Genomic DNA, 17,977 nt, shown 5'->3' with positions numbered 1-17,977 from the left:
AAGATAGACTTATTGTTGATAAGCTGGCACAAGACTTACACCAATTAGAGCAGAGCCAACAGGACAATCCTTCTAATAGCAAAACGAAAGATATAATACAAATCAGGGATGAGATACAGGAGAGGGAAAACAAGAATACTATGGGGGGAAATTAATGCAGTTAAAAGTAGGTTCATTGAAAGGATTAAAAAATTGATAGACTGCTGTCAAACCTAACCAACAAAAGGAAGGAACAAATTTCAATAGCAAGGATGAGGGATAAAACAAAGGACATTACAACATACCCTAATGAAATCAAAAGGATAATGATACAGTACTATGAAGGTCTGTACTATAATGAATTCAACAACTTGGAAGACATGGACAAATTCTTGGACAAACTATCTCTCTCTAGACTATTCCAGATGGACATTAAGAATCTCAAAGACCCATAGCAATAGAAGAAATAGACAAGACTATCAAGGGATTGCCAACAAAAGAATTCCCCTGGCCACATGGCTTCACAGGAGAATTCTACCAAGTATTCAGGGAAGACTGAAACCAATCCTACACAAACTCTTCCAGAACACACAAAAGAAGATGGAAAACTCTCAAACTCTTTAATACCTAAAGCGTGAGGCAAAGAGCCCACAAGAATTGAGAACTACAGACCAATATCCCAAATGAATATCAATGCAAAAATCCTCAACAAAATACTGGCTCATAGAATGCAAAATCATATAAAGCAAATAATTCCCCATGATCAAGTGGGATTCATACCAGGGATGCAGGGATGGTTCAACATACGAAAGACCATTATGTCACATTGACATGAAAAATTAAAAGAACCACACAATAATATTGATAGATGTGGAAAAAGCATTTGACAGCATCCAATGCCCATTCCTGTTTAGGACACTAAGTAGATAGGAATGGAAGGAAAATTCCTCAGTATTATACAAGCTACATATGAAAAACCAACAACCAACATGGTAATCAATAGAGAAAAGATGAAAAAAAGTCCAATGAAAAAGGGGACCAGACAAGGATGCCTCATGTCCCCACTCCTATTTAACATCGTACTGGAGGTCCTACCTAACAATATAAGGCAAATAAAACACATAAAAGATACTCATCTGCAGAAGGAAAATGCAAAACTATCATTATTCACAGATGATAGGATTTTATATATTTTTTTATATTGTGGAGTGTTGGAAGCGATAGAGGAATATGGCAGAGTGGCAGGATACAAGATCAAGAAATAGAAGTCTATCCACTGCTATACACATCTGACAAGATCACAGAACAGGCAAATAAAAAGGCAGTACCCTTTACAATAGCCAAGCACAAATTGAAAATATACAGACTAAAAACAACCCAAAAGATTTGTAGGAAGAAAACCACAGAACACTATTAGAAGAAAATAAAAGTGACCTCAACAAATGGAAGAATATTCCATGCTCATGGATTGGAAGACTCAATATAGTAAAGATGTCAGGTTTTCCCAAAGCACTGTGTAAGTTTAATGCCATTCAGATATGAATAAGCTCATCCATCTTTAAAGAATTGGAAAAACTGATTACAAACTTCATCTGGAGGGGTAAGAAACCCAGAATTCGCAGAGAACACCTTAAGAAGAAGAAAAAAGTAAGAGGGCTTGCTCTACCTGATTTTAGCACATATTATATAGTTATAGTGGTCTAAACAGTGTGGTACTGGTACAATGACAGATACTCAGACCAATGGAAAGGAGTTGAAGACCCAGAAATAAAAGTGTCTGCATACAAACAACTGATTTTTAAAAGGGCGCAAAAAAATATCTAATTGGATGCTGAGGCCCTCTTCAATAAGTGGTGCTGGAAAAAAATGGATATCTACCTGCAGAAAAATGAAGCAAGACCCTTACCTCATTCCATACAGAAGATTAAACTCAGGGTGGATCACAGACCTTGAGGTAAACCCCAAACTATTAGGGCCATTAATGAGGGAATTGGGACAAACCTAATAGCCTTGGCACAGGGAATGCATCGGCTACGGAAATAGGGAAAGATACAAATACAAAGAAGTCACAAATTGACAAATAGGATATAGTGAAGATAAGACACCTGTGTACATCAGAAGAATTCACCAAGCGAGCAATAAGAGAGTCCACAGACTGGGAAAATATCTTTAGCAATGACACATCAGACAAAAGCTTTATTACTAAAATCTATATTCTGTTACAAGCTTACAATAAGGAAAAAAACTAACTGTCCACTATGGAGGTGGGCAAAGGACCTGAACAGAAGTTTCACAGGGGCAGAAATCTGAATGGCCAATAAGTACATGAGAAAATGTTCCTGATCATTAGGCATAAGAGAAATGCAAATAAAAACAACTATGAGATACCACTTAACACCCTCAAAAGTAGCCCGATACAAAAAATCAGAAAGTAACAAGTGTTGGAAGGGCTGTGGTGAGATGGGAGCTTTTGTCCATGGCTGGTGGACCTGTAGGTATGTACAGCCATTATGGAAATCAATCTGATGATATCTAAAACAGATGGAAATCGAGCTACCATATGACCCAGCAATTCTCCTATTGGGCATATACACAGAAGAGGCAAGACACAAACCATGGCCAGACATCTGTGCTCCAATGTTGATTGCGGCCCAATTCACAATTGCAAGGAGTTGGAAACAACCCAAATTTCCATCAACAGATGAATAGATTTTTTTTTTAAAGTGGTACATACATACAACGGAGTACTAAGCATCCCTAAAAAGCAACCATGAACTTTTGAAGCACTTTGCCACATGGGAAGAACTGGAGGAAATCATGCTAAGTGAAGTAAGCCAAGCACAAAAGGACAAGTACAACATGAGTTCACTGAGATAAGCTTAAAAAAATGGGGTATAGGGGAAAATCTACTATATACATATATTCATGGGGTAAGGTCCAGGTACTATATCAGGGGCCAAGTCCAATCCAGGGATGCATAAGGTAGCCAACTAAAGAGGAGAGGGAAAGAAAGAGTGTGGGGGGAAAAAGACATGGGTGGGGGTGGTGGGGAGCAGGGCACTAACCCACTCAAAGGGACGGCATTGTTTACAACATATCTCCACAGGAGAGGGAGAGAGAGACCAGGCTTCAAACCAATGCACCAAGACGTGAATGCAACATACCAACATGTACCAGGGAACCAATAGCGATGCTTGTTGGGCTGGCCCCAATCCCAACTACGTGGACTTCCCCACCCCCAGAAGAGTGTACTTCAGAGGAGATCATTGAAGCTACAGCTTGAGGAGAGGGGCATGCTTGATTAGAGGAAACAGGAGAAACAAAGAGGGATGGAGAGGGAGTGGAACACATCCTGGCCCACCAAGCCCTGAGGATGATATTCCTGCTCAGAGCAGACAATGCGCAGAGAGGACCATAGGGCCAGCCCCACCATGAGACATGACATTCATCATTGATCCATAATGTTATGAGGGACAACAGTGGTGACACAGTATGGGAATTGTGCTGAATCTGACCCCATCAAACTGGGATGAAACACTAAGGACATGCAACAGAGCAGCAAGGGGCGCAAAGTGATGAAATCCCCGGAAAAGACAATAAATAGACTTTGGAGACAGAGCATGGAACCCCATCAGATTTGATTGGAAAACACTCATAAAGGCCAACAAACAGACCATGAACTATTTATTTGTCATTGGCTTTCTTTTTGTTATTGTTATTTTGATTTTCGGGTTTTTTTGTTGTCATTGTGGTGTTGATCTTCACTTCCTTTGTTGTCTTGTTTGCCTTTTCCTGTTTTGTGTGCTTATTAATGTCTCTGCATGTCTATCTAGATATGATAGGCAGAAAAAAACAATTCAGAGATGAAAAGAACGGGACCAATGGTTCCGGGAAGATATGGAAGAGGGACCAATGGTTCCGGGAAGATATGGAAGAAGGGGAGGTGGGAGAAAGGAAGAGCGGTGGGGACCAACCCCAGGAAAATGGAATAACAAGTAAACTAAAGCTAATGGAGAAAAGAGTGTAAGATGCCTAGCAGGGCTTAATCAAGGGCAATGAAGCAGTGAGGATTTACTCTACCCAATGAAAGCTGAGCATGATGGTAGGACAAAAGGAAAGTAAAAGAAAATAGAAGAAAGAACCAGGAGGCAAAGGCAATTTATAAAGTTCTAAATACAGGCATATACATGTGCAAATATGTTTATATATAGTGATAGGGAAATAGATTTAGGTAATTATATCTATATGTTAAGAATTAAAGTTTGCAGATGGACATTGGGCCTCCACTCAAGTACTCCCTCAGCACAAGAACACTTTGTTCTAGTAATCTGGTATTCTGTGATGTTCACCTTCCCGGCATGATCACTGAAAAAAAAACATAGGTGCATAAGCAAATGTGGTGAAGAAAGCTGATGGTGCCCAGCTATCAAAAGATATAGCGTCTGGTGTCTTAAAGTCGTGAAGATAAACAAGAGACCATCTAGCTGAGAAGCAACAAAGCCCACATGGAAGAAGCATACCAGCCTGTGTGATCATGAGGTGTTGATGGGATCAGGTATCAGGCATCAAAGACCTGGAAAAAATCATACCAAAGTGAATGGGGGGAGGGATGTGTGGAGTGGAGACCTAATGCCCTACCTGTAGACAATTGGACATCTCCTTGCAGAGGGATCACAGGGAAGAGATAAGCCAGTCAGGGTGCAGTATAGCACTGACAAAACACAACTTTCTTCTAGTTCTTTGGTGCTGCCTTCCCCCACTATCATGACTGCAATTCTACCTTACAAATTGGATTAGCCCAGAGCATGCACACTACTACAGATAAGAGCCTGCAACACAGGGAATCCAGATAGATGAACCCATCCTGGGCAACAATGAGAATAGAGATACCAGGAGGATTAGGGGAAGGTCGGAGGAGAAAGTGGAAATTGATCACAGGAATCAATATCTAACCCCCTCCCAGGAGTACAGAAAATGGAAAAGTGGGTGAAGGGCAACAGAGAACTATGTAAGGTATGAAAATAATAACCTATACCTTATCAAGGGTTCATGAGGGAGGGCAGGTGGGGAGGGAGGAGGAAAATGAGGAGCTGATCTCAAGGGCTCAAGTAGAAAGAAAATGCTTTGAGAATGATAATGGCAGCATATGTCCAAATGCGCTTGACACAATGGATGGATGTATGACTTGTGATAAGAGACGTAAGAGCCCCCAGTTAAAACATTATTAAAAGGTTCTATTCATAATATAATTCTAAAAATTTAAAATTTATAGATATAAGCAATAGTAGCGTCTGGATGGTATTAGTGGAGAATGAGACGACCTTCATCCATTCTCTCAGATTCATTTAGTGCCACTCTAGTCACAAATAAGAAAAGTGTTGGAAGAAATGAGGTCTCCCTCACGGTATTTATCAGATACGTACTTGAAGAGAATGTTGTAAATGCTACCTGAACATGTGAGAAGTGGTTTCCAACAGCAAAACCATTGCATTTTCTGAAAACCTTACTTCGTGTCATGATGACAAGGTAGGAAAAATAGCTGCCTTTCCCCCTAAATTCTCACTTTCTAATTACACACTATCCATTACAACCTAACTCTGCTCTGCATGTGGGGCTGGGAGACAAGAAATGCTTGCTGATATTTGAACATGTTTCATTGTGTCTTGTGCTTATCTGTGTGTGTGTGTGTGTGTGTGTGTGTGTGAGAGAGAGAGAAAGAGAGAGAGAGAGAGAGAGAGAGAGAGAGAGAGAGAGAGAGAGAGAGAGAGAGAGAGAATTTGTTTTGGTGTGCGAGAGGGAGACTGAGAGAGAAACATAAACAATGAATTATCATCCCAAATAACCTCTAAGAATTAACAATCATATTAAAATTTTAGAATGAATCTATTTTATTACATTAGTAACATACATTAATTGCTGAAATTTAAGAAATAATGAAAGTTATCAAGGGGAATGAATATCATTTTGAAATCGTAACCTATGTTTATTTTTCTTGCTACTTTACTCATGTCTTTTTTTCTCACAAAAAACACTAACAACGTGAAACACATAAATCGCATGATTTTGAGATTTGTGGATACAATGCAATTTAGTAGAATAATTCCTTAATTTTGTTTTTCAGAAAGTCCTTTGAGTTACATATACGGAGAGGCGAGAATATGATTGAGCCAAAAAAGAGGAGTGAATCTGCCTCTTGTTTAAATAGGAAGAAATCTTGGTCCTTGGAGGACCCAGTAATTGTTACCCTGCTCCTTGGTAAGGCTGGAGTGAATAATCACTGCTAGATCCTTCTAAAGGAGTGGTTCTCAACCTGTGGGTCACAACCCCTTCGGGGGTTGAATGACTCTTTCACGGGAGTCACCTGATTCAAAACAGTAGCAAAATTACAGTTATGAAGTAGCACTGAAAATAATTTTATGATTGGGGGGGTCACCACAACATGAGGAACTGTATGAAAGTGTCGTGGCATTAGGAAGGTTGAGAACCACTGTTCTAAAGAGATGGAGTCAGGGTTTTCAGGATCACTGAAAGTTATATGTAAAAGGCAAGCACAAGAATTGCAGTGCTGTGCCAATATTCAAGAATGGGGTACAAGGTTAGGTAATAAAGATACCGTGACTAAACTTCTCCTGATAGTCCTGGACCTGTCATCTGTTCCTTAACACCTAGAAATGCCTAACAATCCTTTTCCAAAAAACAGCCACTGAAAGGCCTCTATAATCTATATAATCTATAATCTCATTCTATCCTCACATCTATGCGACCAAAATGAGTCAGTTACTCTGTGACTACTGGTGGGGTTTGGACGATACTTACAAACATGCTTCCAACTTCTAATTTGACTTATTATTTTATTTTGATTGGCATTTCTCCCCCTGGATCTCTCTGGTAAAAGGCATTTTCTCCTTATATAGTTTTCAGCTTTAATTTAGCATCTTCAGAGAGTTGTTTCTGTTCTACCCACAATCCTAGCCCAACTTCATCTGTAGTCTTTTACGATATCCCATTTTATATCTTTCTTTCACTGTATAAAATTCTGTCTCATATATATGTGTGCATATATACACACATACATGCACATACACACACACACATTTAGAGGCCTAGGGGCTAGTGGTTATGCACTGGACTGCAATCTGGAAGATCAGCAGTTCAAAGCCATCAACAACTCCACACAAGAAAGAAGGGCTTTTCAAAAGATTTAGTCTCAGAAACATACAGGGGAAATTATACCTTGTCTTAAGTTGTCACTGTAGTGTCCTATAGGGTCACTATGAGTAGGCCCAACTTGATGGCAGTGAGTTTGAATTTGTTTGTTTTTATACATATCTATGTAAAATTTGTGGGACAATCGAGTAACGCTAAAAAGATTTTAAAGCCACCTTGTGTATGTATGTATGTATATTTGGTAGCCTCTCTTATCACATAATAGAATGGCAGACATCCTGACTTTATCATGTGATGCTATAAGTATTGCATCTCAAAGAATATTGCATCTCAATGAGACTAGCAAAGATGAACTCAAAAAAAAAAAATACAACCTTCCTACCATCGAAACAATTAACTCATAGTGACACTAGGACAGAGTAGACCTGCCTCTGTCGGTTTCTGAGGCTGTACATCTTTTCTGGAACAGAAAGACTCATCATTATCCCTTGAAGCTACTGGTGGGTTTGAACTACCAACATTGGGTTTAGCAGCGTAATGCAGTAGGCATGTCCCCCCACCCCCTTAGGTGTGTATTAGGTAGTAATTAAGCACTTTCTATATACCAGGGATTCGTTCTCAAACAAACCTGAATAAATACCAGTTTTATTCCATTTCCCAAAGTGAAGCAAAAGAACGGTGTTTCCAAAGAGTCCTGGCAGCCAGCTAAGGAGGAATGTGAGGACTGAAACCCCTCCTTCCATTGCACTTGGCATGTCCAAGGCATGTACTGCGTCTGTACCTTAACAGAAAGGCCTCTTGAAGCCCTATGGCTACTGCATGTAGGTGCCAACCAAAAATAAGTGAAAGTTTCCATCCACCCATAGATTTATTCAAAGAAAGTTCTAGCAACCTACTTCCCAAAAATCCATCTTTTGAAAAGCCAATGGAGCCTAGCAGTACTTTGAAAAGCCAATGGAGCGCAGCTCCTTCCTGCAATCCGTGGGATCACAGCGAAAGGCACTCAACTCAAAGGCAATTTGATTGGGTTTTGTTCACTTCAATGATATTTGCTAATGAATTCTAAAATTATTTGTTGAATGAATGAATAAATGGATGCCAGGAAGAAACACAATTAAATGGGAATCTAGTTCACTTCCACATACCTGGATTCCCTATTCACGGTGTAGTCTCATCTTTAGGAGGAAAAGAAGGCCACAGTAATAACCAAGGTGGGATGTCTTAAAAAAACTTCTAGGTAGGGAGGGTCTCAGAATCATAATAATTTTTATTTTACTTAAATACCAAAAATTATTCATTAAAAAAGATCTGAGACTGTCAACTGATATCAAAAACATTTTAGGGTACATTATTTTGACTATGTTCTTACATATCAATAGCTTTGGGATTCAAAAATCACACCCATTCCATTGTTCTTCATTTATTTCCACACTTGGGTCCAGATTTTTGCTACTTTGCAAGACACATAATATTAAACAATATCACCGAGTGCATGAAAAGAAAAGTAAACTCCTGACTCAGTTGAGCAGAAAACCGATTGAAAAATACTCTTAGCTGAAAACTGCAGAATCCTACGCTGGCTGGCAAGGGAGGCCGGCGTAGAGTCAGGTAAGTGGTCTAGGAGTGCTTTTTCGATGCTTCTATTTCTCTAGAATCTTCTGTCAAGTGGTGCTTTAGGAATCATGAATAACTTCCACTGTTCCTGCAGAGGGCAGGATTAAGGCCCCATTATTACGAGGAAATGAAGGCTTAGGCTGCTGCAGCAAATTATACGAGGCTTTGGCCAAGTGGCAGTGGAAATTATCTTCTCTGGTTTATAGTGTCTGTTGGGCATGAAATAATTGGGAATGGCTAAGAGTACACAATCACATGACAACATGTCTTTCCAGGAAACGAATTCAACTCTCAAGCTACATTTATATCTTTAAAGAACCATTTTTCATGTGGCAAATCAAATTCTTATCCTGAAAAACAGATACTATGCTCCAGTCCTCCATGTCATTCGACACCAACTGTTCCTGCCCACAGTGGACCAGAGGTAGATGTTAGCTAGGAGGCACCTCAGGGTGTTCACGTTGCCTTCTGCTATCATTTGCGCTTTCTCACTTCTGGGTCTGAGTTCAACACACCAGCAGACATCATATTGTCAGAGTTTCATGTTTTCCCTTTTTGTCCTTGTCTTGCCTGACTGCACTTGAGAATTAATCAGAGCTAGCAGGGAGCGTGTCCAGGCAAATTCTCTAATGTCGCAATTAATTCCCAATTATAAAGCAAACAATTTTCCTCTGATTCAGTTGAAGTAATTAGTACATTGTTCACGTCATCACGATTCTTTTCTAAAAGTACCACTACTAGTTAGCTAGGGTTTATTGGCTTACCTGTGAAAAGTTACCTTTATGCCTGCTTGGGACTACAAATGAAATAGGCATCCCTGGGGGGAACAAACGATTATGTATTTGACTGTGTTTTTCAAATACACAAAGGGGGGATGGAGAAGACAGCCCTCGCAACCAGCTGGGAGAGACCATGACCTTGACGACACTCTGAAGCATGTCTACACTGCATGTATGCGTCTTCATGAGTCAAAATTAACCTGTTGGTAACTAACAACAACAACACATGTTCATTGCCCACTGGCTTTTCTATACGCTGTTTACTTATAATTTTCCCTTCTATTAAATAAGTATATCTTACCAGAATTACTCAGAGTTCCATCCATATTTCTGTACAGCTTATAGGAAACATGATGATACTAAAAAATTGAGGAATTTGGTTGCTCTACAAGATAATGGGATTCAAATAACCACAAGTATGTTGTAGGTAAAAGATACTCCTCTCCTTTGTGAAGCTGTAAATCCATTTTTACCATAGGATATATCTATTGTCTGTTATTCCTTTTATAAGATTACACATCAATAACTTACTATTTCCTTTGCTCAGAGAGGAAGTGATACATTTTTACTATCCATGCAAAAAAAGTACTTGCTAAAACTCACAAGTATTTTTTGATTTTAAGATTTAGCACCTAGAAATAAAAGAAAATCTTTAAATTATCTGTTAAAATATTATCAAAATCAGTCCATATAAAATATATTAACTGATAATAATCTTATTTTTAATTAATAAATATTTTTATTGGGGCTCATACAGTTATTATCATAATCTGTACATACATAATCTTATTTATCTATCTACAGGAACAAGAAACAAAGATTTGGAATTAATACTATAATTTATTCTGGCTCTTACAGGCAATGAATTAAAGAAATTGGAAAGAAAATGAAAAACCTTTATTATTTTCAAATGATATAACTTGACACTGGGTATATATGCAAAGCAATCTCCCTAAAAATATTTTAAAAGCATACAAGTCTTGTTAGATGATAAAATTTCTGTAATATTAGGCAAAATTAATAATTTATCTATTATTAATGCAATAAACTGCTTTATAACTTAATTTTAAAATAACATGTTCAATATAGAAACTAATTTGAGTATAAAAAATAAAAACTTTAATCTACCAAAGCCAATCCTGCTTTCCTTTTAGTTATGCACTTTTCAAAGTTTGATACTCACTCTGAGATTTTCTTGGTTATAACAAAGTACAAGGATCTTCATATTTACATCATTTGTAACCCATCCACGAAATGTTGTGACATCTGATTTGGTTTCAATAGCTCTTAATGGTTTTAGATAAAGTCAATGGGTTATAGCAGATAGGGATGGGCAAGTGAAAAAGATACATTTCAACAAAACATCCAGGTTTGTATCTGTGTGTATACAAATACATTCCAAGTCAGTTTCCCTTTGCAATTTCTCATATCTCCTTGGGCATATGTCATTTGACGTGCTATTTTTGAATTCTTTTTTGTGATTCAACTTCTTTTGACATATAAAGACATATTGGAATATAAATATAAAAAGGTAATCTATCGAAATATGAAGTCATATTAGAACACATTGCAGGGGAGGCCGCATGTGACACGCCAGCGATGTGGGGCTTCATCCAGCGAGCCTGATGAGAATGAAATTTGGAACTTTCATGATGCTGAATATAATTTAAGACACCATGTTGTTTCTTAGGAGGAAGTATTATTTATAACAGCAGTGCCATGCTGGATAACAGATGCCCATGGAAAATGAAACTATGATGAAACTAATTTGACCTTTCTCAAACCTACAGAACGTAAATCAGATATATTTAATACAAATCAAATTGGCAAGAACTAGCTCCCATTTCAGACATGTAAAGGTTCCAATGAAAGAAATAAAGTACAGTTTTGAGTATAATTTAAATTAAGCAAAATGAGGCAAAATGTACTTTGGAGAAGTGCAACTTTTCCTCATTAGATGTATGTGACATATTGCATAATTCTGTCATTTCACGATATTTTTCAAGTCATTAGGCACGGGACAGATATCAATCCTGTTGTCTGCCACAAAGCCTTAATTTCTGGTTCCTACCTAGGAGAACTGTGATGATGTATTTTGGTATTTGTTTGGGGACGCTGTTGCTATCAAATCACCTTCATAGCCCATAGTCTAATTTTTACTAAGGTCCTGGAATTTTAAAATCTTTAAATATAAAAATATTAAAGCATTCTTCCTCAAAATAAAATCAAAATGATTAAAGTTTTACTGGCTGGAAGAGAGGGCAAAAGTTTATTCTAAAGACAGAGATTTTTAAGATTAAAGTGAGATTTGTCAAGAAGTCTGCTTTATTTTAAGGAAGGAATGGACATAGGCCAAATGACTGTCTTGTAGTCTCCATATGTAGAACTAAAAAGAGAAAAATCCTACTTCCAGTTTTAGCTTGCCAGTGGCCAGGACAGACTGGAACAAATTCATTCATTCATTCATTTATTCAGAAACCAATCCCTACTATGTGACAAACCTTGGGAAAATTGAATGAAGATGAAGTAGATCTTGTGTTCAAAGTGCTCTTAAAAAACAATGCTCTCATAATGTTGATTGCAATAATTTGTGTACACATCTCTTACAAGTAGCTAAATGCTGTAATCATGGAACATGTAATTCCAAGGAGCATAACAACTTTGCTGAAGGGCTGTCAGTAATGACTCTTTAGAGGACCTGAAACATGTCTTGGAATAGCTATAGCAATTTACAAGGGTTGGCATTAAAGAATACATGTTCAGGGAATAAAAAAATATGTTCTCGACCTAGGTAAAAACACTAGCAAAGCCATACACCGTGGAATAGGAAGGTCCCTTGATGCCATGCAGCATAGTTTAAATATTATTACTAAGTTCTGAAGATTTTAAAAGGTAAGCTAACTTGGGGTGCCAGGGGGAGAATGTGAAACATTTGAGTTGTAGAAAAATCATTGTGACTCATTGTGATCCGGAAGATGAAAGAGGCTGGCAAAGATTGGAAGTATTTGAGTAGTGGAAGGGATGAGGGATTCCAGATTGCAGCAGTGACAGTGAAGGGCAAGGATCGAGGCGTGGTTAACACACAGCTATGTGCCTTATTAGGTTGTGGAGCATCAAGATAAGACTAAATCTCATTTAGATGAAAACACGTGGGTTTGGGGGACCTAAAGAACATTCACTAAGGTGTCCAGAAATGAAGGACTGAATAGTAAATTGCTGTCCCGGTAATAGAGTTTCAGAACTCATTGGCATAATAACTTGTTGAAGCCATGAAAGTAGATAAGATGTCCCTGAAATAAAATATGATGTAGAAAAAGTGAAACACAAAAATGAAATCATGAAACCTGTAAGCTTTTTGTGGAAGGCAATAGATAACGTGAAAAAAAATTGCTAGAATTGACTTCATCAGAAACGCTCTGGGTGATGTTGGTAATTATTATGCCACTATTTCAACATGCGCTGTTATTGCCATTTAAAATATTTTAATGCTCTATCACAATGTCTTTCAATGGATGGAGTGTCGAAGAACAAACAGAAACCCACTCAGGCTGGAACAAGCATTCGAAGTGGTAAAACCACAAAGAAGATGGACAAACACCTTGCTAATTTAGTAGAAAGCACTGTATAAAATATTAGAGATAATGTTGAGAATCTAGGTGATATTATAGCAGGAAAAAATTGTAAAATGACCATAGTAGATTGCAAAAGTAATGAAAATAAAGGAAGAAAATATATTTGGCAAGTTTAACAATAAGAATATGAGATAATATCTTGTACAAGTTATTATAATAATACCAGCATGTGTACAAAGCTAGCATAAGTATACATAAGAAAGCTATAATAAACTTAGTCCTAGGCTAGACTTATTATAGATTCCTATGCTCTTTAAATACTCTAACTCAACACACATTCACGTCTATTCTTTAAAATTGGCCCTGAAGGAAGTGCTCTTTCATGACCTACATTCTTATAATGTGACTCTCTTCTAATAGAATCCATGAGGCCACGAACACAGCATTGCTGTAGTTTGAGAGTGATTGAAAGAAGAGAGCAAGTTCCAGTCTTAAAGGATATTGCTAGAAAAGGTTTGGAGCTGCCTAAGATTTTATTCAGAAGAAAGCCAAATGAGGGAATATCAGGATGCCACACACCCAAACATTGTTAAAGCATGCCCTTTCCCCTCCGCTGCCAGAACGTGTTGACTGCCTCCCAGACCCTTGTTAGATCAGTAGGTTTTTGCTAAAATTTCAGAGTGGCCTGCTCCTTCCCTGCATCCTCCTGAAGAGTCCTTAGATTGGTGTCTTAAAAAGCAGTGGTTTATTCTGCTTGCCTCTACCGCTCGAGCTTGGAGCCCATGCATAGAGAAATCTCGGTCCCTGCTTGAGTAGCCCCTTGAATTCAGAGGAAACTAAAACAATTAATCATCCAAATCACTCTGCCTCCAAATTTCAATCCCCAGCTGTCAGCAGTGATAGCTTTCAGATCAGAGCACAAGTCAAAACATTTTGAGGACATCCAACTGTGAATTATTACATAGTGCAGATTTCACCCACATTATGTGCACAGCTAAACAAGGATTGGCTGCACCTTGACCTGACAGCTTCCGGAGACTCATCTAAAGGAGACAAGGTTGACTTCCAATAAGCGCCTTACATTCTTGTGTTTCACTCAGCTCTTGTTGATGATGATGATGATGATCTTGATGATGAACTCTAGATGGTACACAAATCTGGAAGAGATCATTAGGACAGTAATACGGATTCTTCACTTGCGTTTTATAGTTGTTGCTACGTCTGATTTATGAATCTCTAAGTTCATGTACCATCATACAAGACAGGAGTTTATAACGAAGCTTCCTCCTTGAAGAAATTTTGGTATTTTTAGAAATCATTTTATTGGGGTTCACACAACGCTTACCAAAATCCATCCATCCATTGTGTCAAGCACATTTGCACATTTGTTCCCATCATCATTCTCAAAACATCTGCTTTCCATTTGAGCCCCTGGCATCAGTTCCTCGGTTTTCCCTTCCCTCCCCTTTTCCCCCTCCCTCATGAACCCTTGATAATTTACAAGTCATTATTATTTTGCCATATCTTACACTGTCCAATGTCTCCCTTCACCCATTTTCTGTCACCAACCTCCAGAGAGGAGGTTATATGTACATTAGTACAGATGGGAACTGAAAACACAGGGAATCCAGGACAGATGAACCCCTCAGGACCAGTGGTGAGAGGGGTGATACCAGGAGGGTGGAGGGAAAGTGGGATAGAAAGGGGGAACCAATTACAAGGTATTTTATTTTTGTCAACCATCTGGGAATGCCAGCATTTTCTGTTTAACCTACCTAAAATATAAACAAGATGGAAGCAATATTATTACCAGGATTTTACCTGATATGTTTCCATCACCAAGTGTCTGAGCACTTGTTCCGTCATGCAGTGCCAAAGTCACGAAGAAGCAAAAATATCTGCATCAGCAACAATGCCATCAATATCTCAAACACTTGGTACGAAAAAAACATTCTGCCTGGTGCGATGACCTGGAAGTATTGATGACAGTGTCAAATGTTACACTTTTAAAAGTAAAGTGCACCGTACCCCTCCCATCTCTCTCCATTTCACCCCCTCTCCTCCACTCCAGTATCTTCTTCATGTGGAAAGAATCATGCTTTGAAAAAGCAGCAGATGTTAATATAGAAATATAGAACATCTCAATTTTCTCACTGCTAACTCAGCTTACTGAGCCAATTTCACAATTCTCACATTCCCGAGTCCTCAGAGAAAATGCTAATTTAGATTGTTAAAATTGACACGGGCTAGGGTAGAAAGGGTAATTAGCATAAAATCCTACACAAAGTGTTCTTAGCACCATTAATCAACACCCACCTAGGCATGCACTGCTTTTAGTGAGAGCTGATGTTTAATGGAGCAGAAAGATATCTAAATAGTCTCTTCTCGTTAAGTAATAATAATAATAAAAAAATTGCCATATACCCTCAAATCAAGTTTGAGTTTTTGTGTGTGTGTCCACCCCCCCACCCAAGGAAAGACGTAATGTGCACTTCGAGCATAACTTTTATTTTACACTTAAGACGTATTTAATGCATCCAAAAGTATCCACTTGAGAAAAACGCCTTTTAAACGTGTGTTTCCGACATATTTGTGTCAGTGATGCTCCACGTGTGTGTTATTAATCCTGAAAAGACTGGTCGGGGTCTGGTTTCCTCCCTCCGTGCTCTTAAAGAATGTTGCATTTGGCACCGCATCCAAGACACGGCTGAGGTTTCTGCCTCTGGTGTTTGCCAGACTCTTAAATCCACATCAGTCACTCCGGCCGAGTCTGCTCATTAGGGCAGAGGTGTTAGTGGCTTTCCAAGCCTGCAGTATTAATTGAAGCTCTTCTTTTTCGCTCCTCGATAACAATGTGAACTAGCGGCAAGAAACCTGTCTTCTCATTAGAAGAATAATCCAAAATCATGTAATATTTTTTTTCTTCCTGATCCTGGTCTCCTCATTTGCAAAAGAGAAAAGTGACAAAAATAGCGAAGAGGATAATAATAGAGACCATCACCACCACCACATGCATGCACACGCACGCACACACGCACACAAAGAGGTAGATTTCAGGAGTACATGGCATATACGTATCCCAAATCACTCTAAAGCAGTGTTTTCCAAAGTAGGCAATCCCATCTCCTGGGAAGTGCTGGAGCCGTTCGGGAAGGTTGCAATAACGGAAATGTGCACTTTATCCTGGATTAAGGGCTAAAGAACAAAGGCTTGTAATTGCCAGGGGGCTGGCTGGCTGAGTAATATATTTATTTCCTGAAAAGGGTTTAGTAGGACGCTGCCAAACATATTTGGCCCTTCTGCCCCCTTTTTAGGGGAAAAAATTATTCAGCACATCTCTGGCAATGAAAGACTTTTGCCCTTTCCCCCTTAATCCGGGATAAAGTGGGGTGTCTGCCTTAGCAGCCCCCTCGGTGGTTTCGGCGCTTCCCAGGAGAAAGCGGCCCTCACTTTGGGAAGCATTGGGTGAGAAACCAGTGCAAACCTTATCTTTGGAAATTCTATCTGGGAGCCCCCGTCAAGGAGACATGGACCTTTATTGAGAATGCAATAATGCTGCTTTCTAGACAACACTGGATATGCATAACACTGGACAAAGAGGTTAAGCAGAACGGTTTGGCAGGAGAGATTGACTTTAAATTTTTCAGAACCCGAAGATGAAGGTCTGATAAATCCCGGTCCCTATAGCAGGTTGCTGTAATAGAAACCGGAGGAGCTAGAGAAGCAGGTGAGTAAGATTTGTTCATGTGAGCCGGAAAGTGAAAACACCATGCTGGCTGCCGAAGAGAATTTATAACAAATTCTAAAGGAAAGTAGGAAGTGAATGTTAGGAGCTGAACATTCTGTCCAGGGGAAGCAGAGAGCGCCTGGAGCCAATGGCGGGGGATGAAGTTAGAGCGGTGGGCAAGAACCAGGCACTGAAAGGTCTGCTGAATCAGGGGAAGGAGGGGGATAACATCTAAAAAGACATTGCAAGTATGAAAGGCATCAAGCAAGGAAGTGCACAAGTATCCTTGTGCTTTAGAAAGTCCACTTCAGCCGCCCTTTGGGGAACAGATTAATTCCTAGAGGAGAATGGAGATCAGTGGAGAGCCTATTCCCACGGTTCCGGGAAGCGATGACCATCATTGGAGGGCAGGCGTGGCAGAGGAGAAGCGAGGATACAAAGAATAATAAGAATGAATCGGTAAAAAGAGGTCCCCAGGTAGATTTCACCTCATGAGGATCTCAGGTGTACCGGAACTGTCCACCAGAGGTAATTTTGGGGGACCTAACCTGCTTGGCCTGTCTTCTGAGGCACCTCTGGGTGCTATAAACCCCCCAACTTTTAGGTTGACACTCAAGTGTTAACACCCTAATTAGCAGTGTGTACCCCTCAAGGGCTCAACATAACAATCATAATCTCCAAATGATAGGACACTCGCGAAATGCTCGGAGCCCTGGTGGTAGAGTGCATCCCCTTGCGACTGCTAGCCACAAGGTTAATCGTTCGAACCTTTCTTCCTTGTGAGAAAGTCGAGGTGTTTTTGCTCTGGTAAAAATGAAACCCCCTGGCCTCTCTTCAGTCATGAGTCTGACTCCAGTGGATAGCAGTGCGCTTGCGGTTTGGGTTCGGTTTCGTTTTTTGAATGGACTGCTTGCATCCTTACAGTTTGCCCCACCCAGGAGTTAGCAACAAGAACAGGTCCCATGTACTGGGTGTTTAAGGAGCTGTGGCGGTCCTGTCCAATCAGCATTAGACTGCTAGGCTCAGAGGCAGTGGTTCAAAAGCACCAGCCACCGCAGGAGAGAAAGATGAGGCTGGCTGTTCGGCAAAGATTCATCAAAGCCTTGGGATCTCTTGGTGGAGTCACTGGGAGTGAGCAT

The sequence above is a fragment of the Tenrec ecaudatus genome, chromosome 6 (assembly GCF_050624435.1).
Source record: "Tenrec ecaudatus isolate mTenEca1 chromosome 6, mTenEca1.hap1, whole genome shotgun sequence".
Taxonomy (NCBI): domain Eukaryota; kingdom Metazoa; phylum Chordata; class Mammalia; order Afrosoricida; family Tenrecidae; genus Tenrec; species Tenrec ecaudatus.
This window is presented reverse-complemented; position numbering follows the sequence as displayed.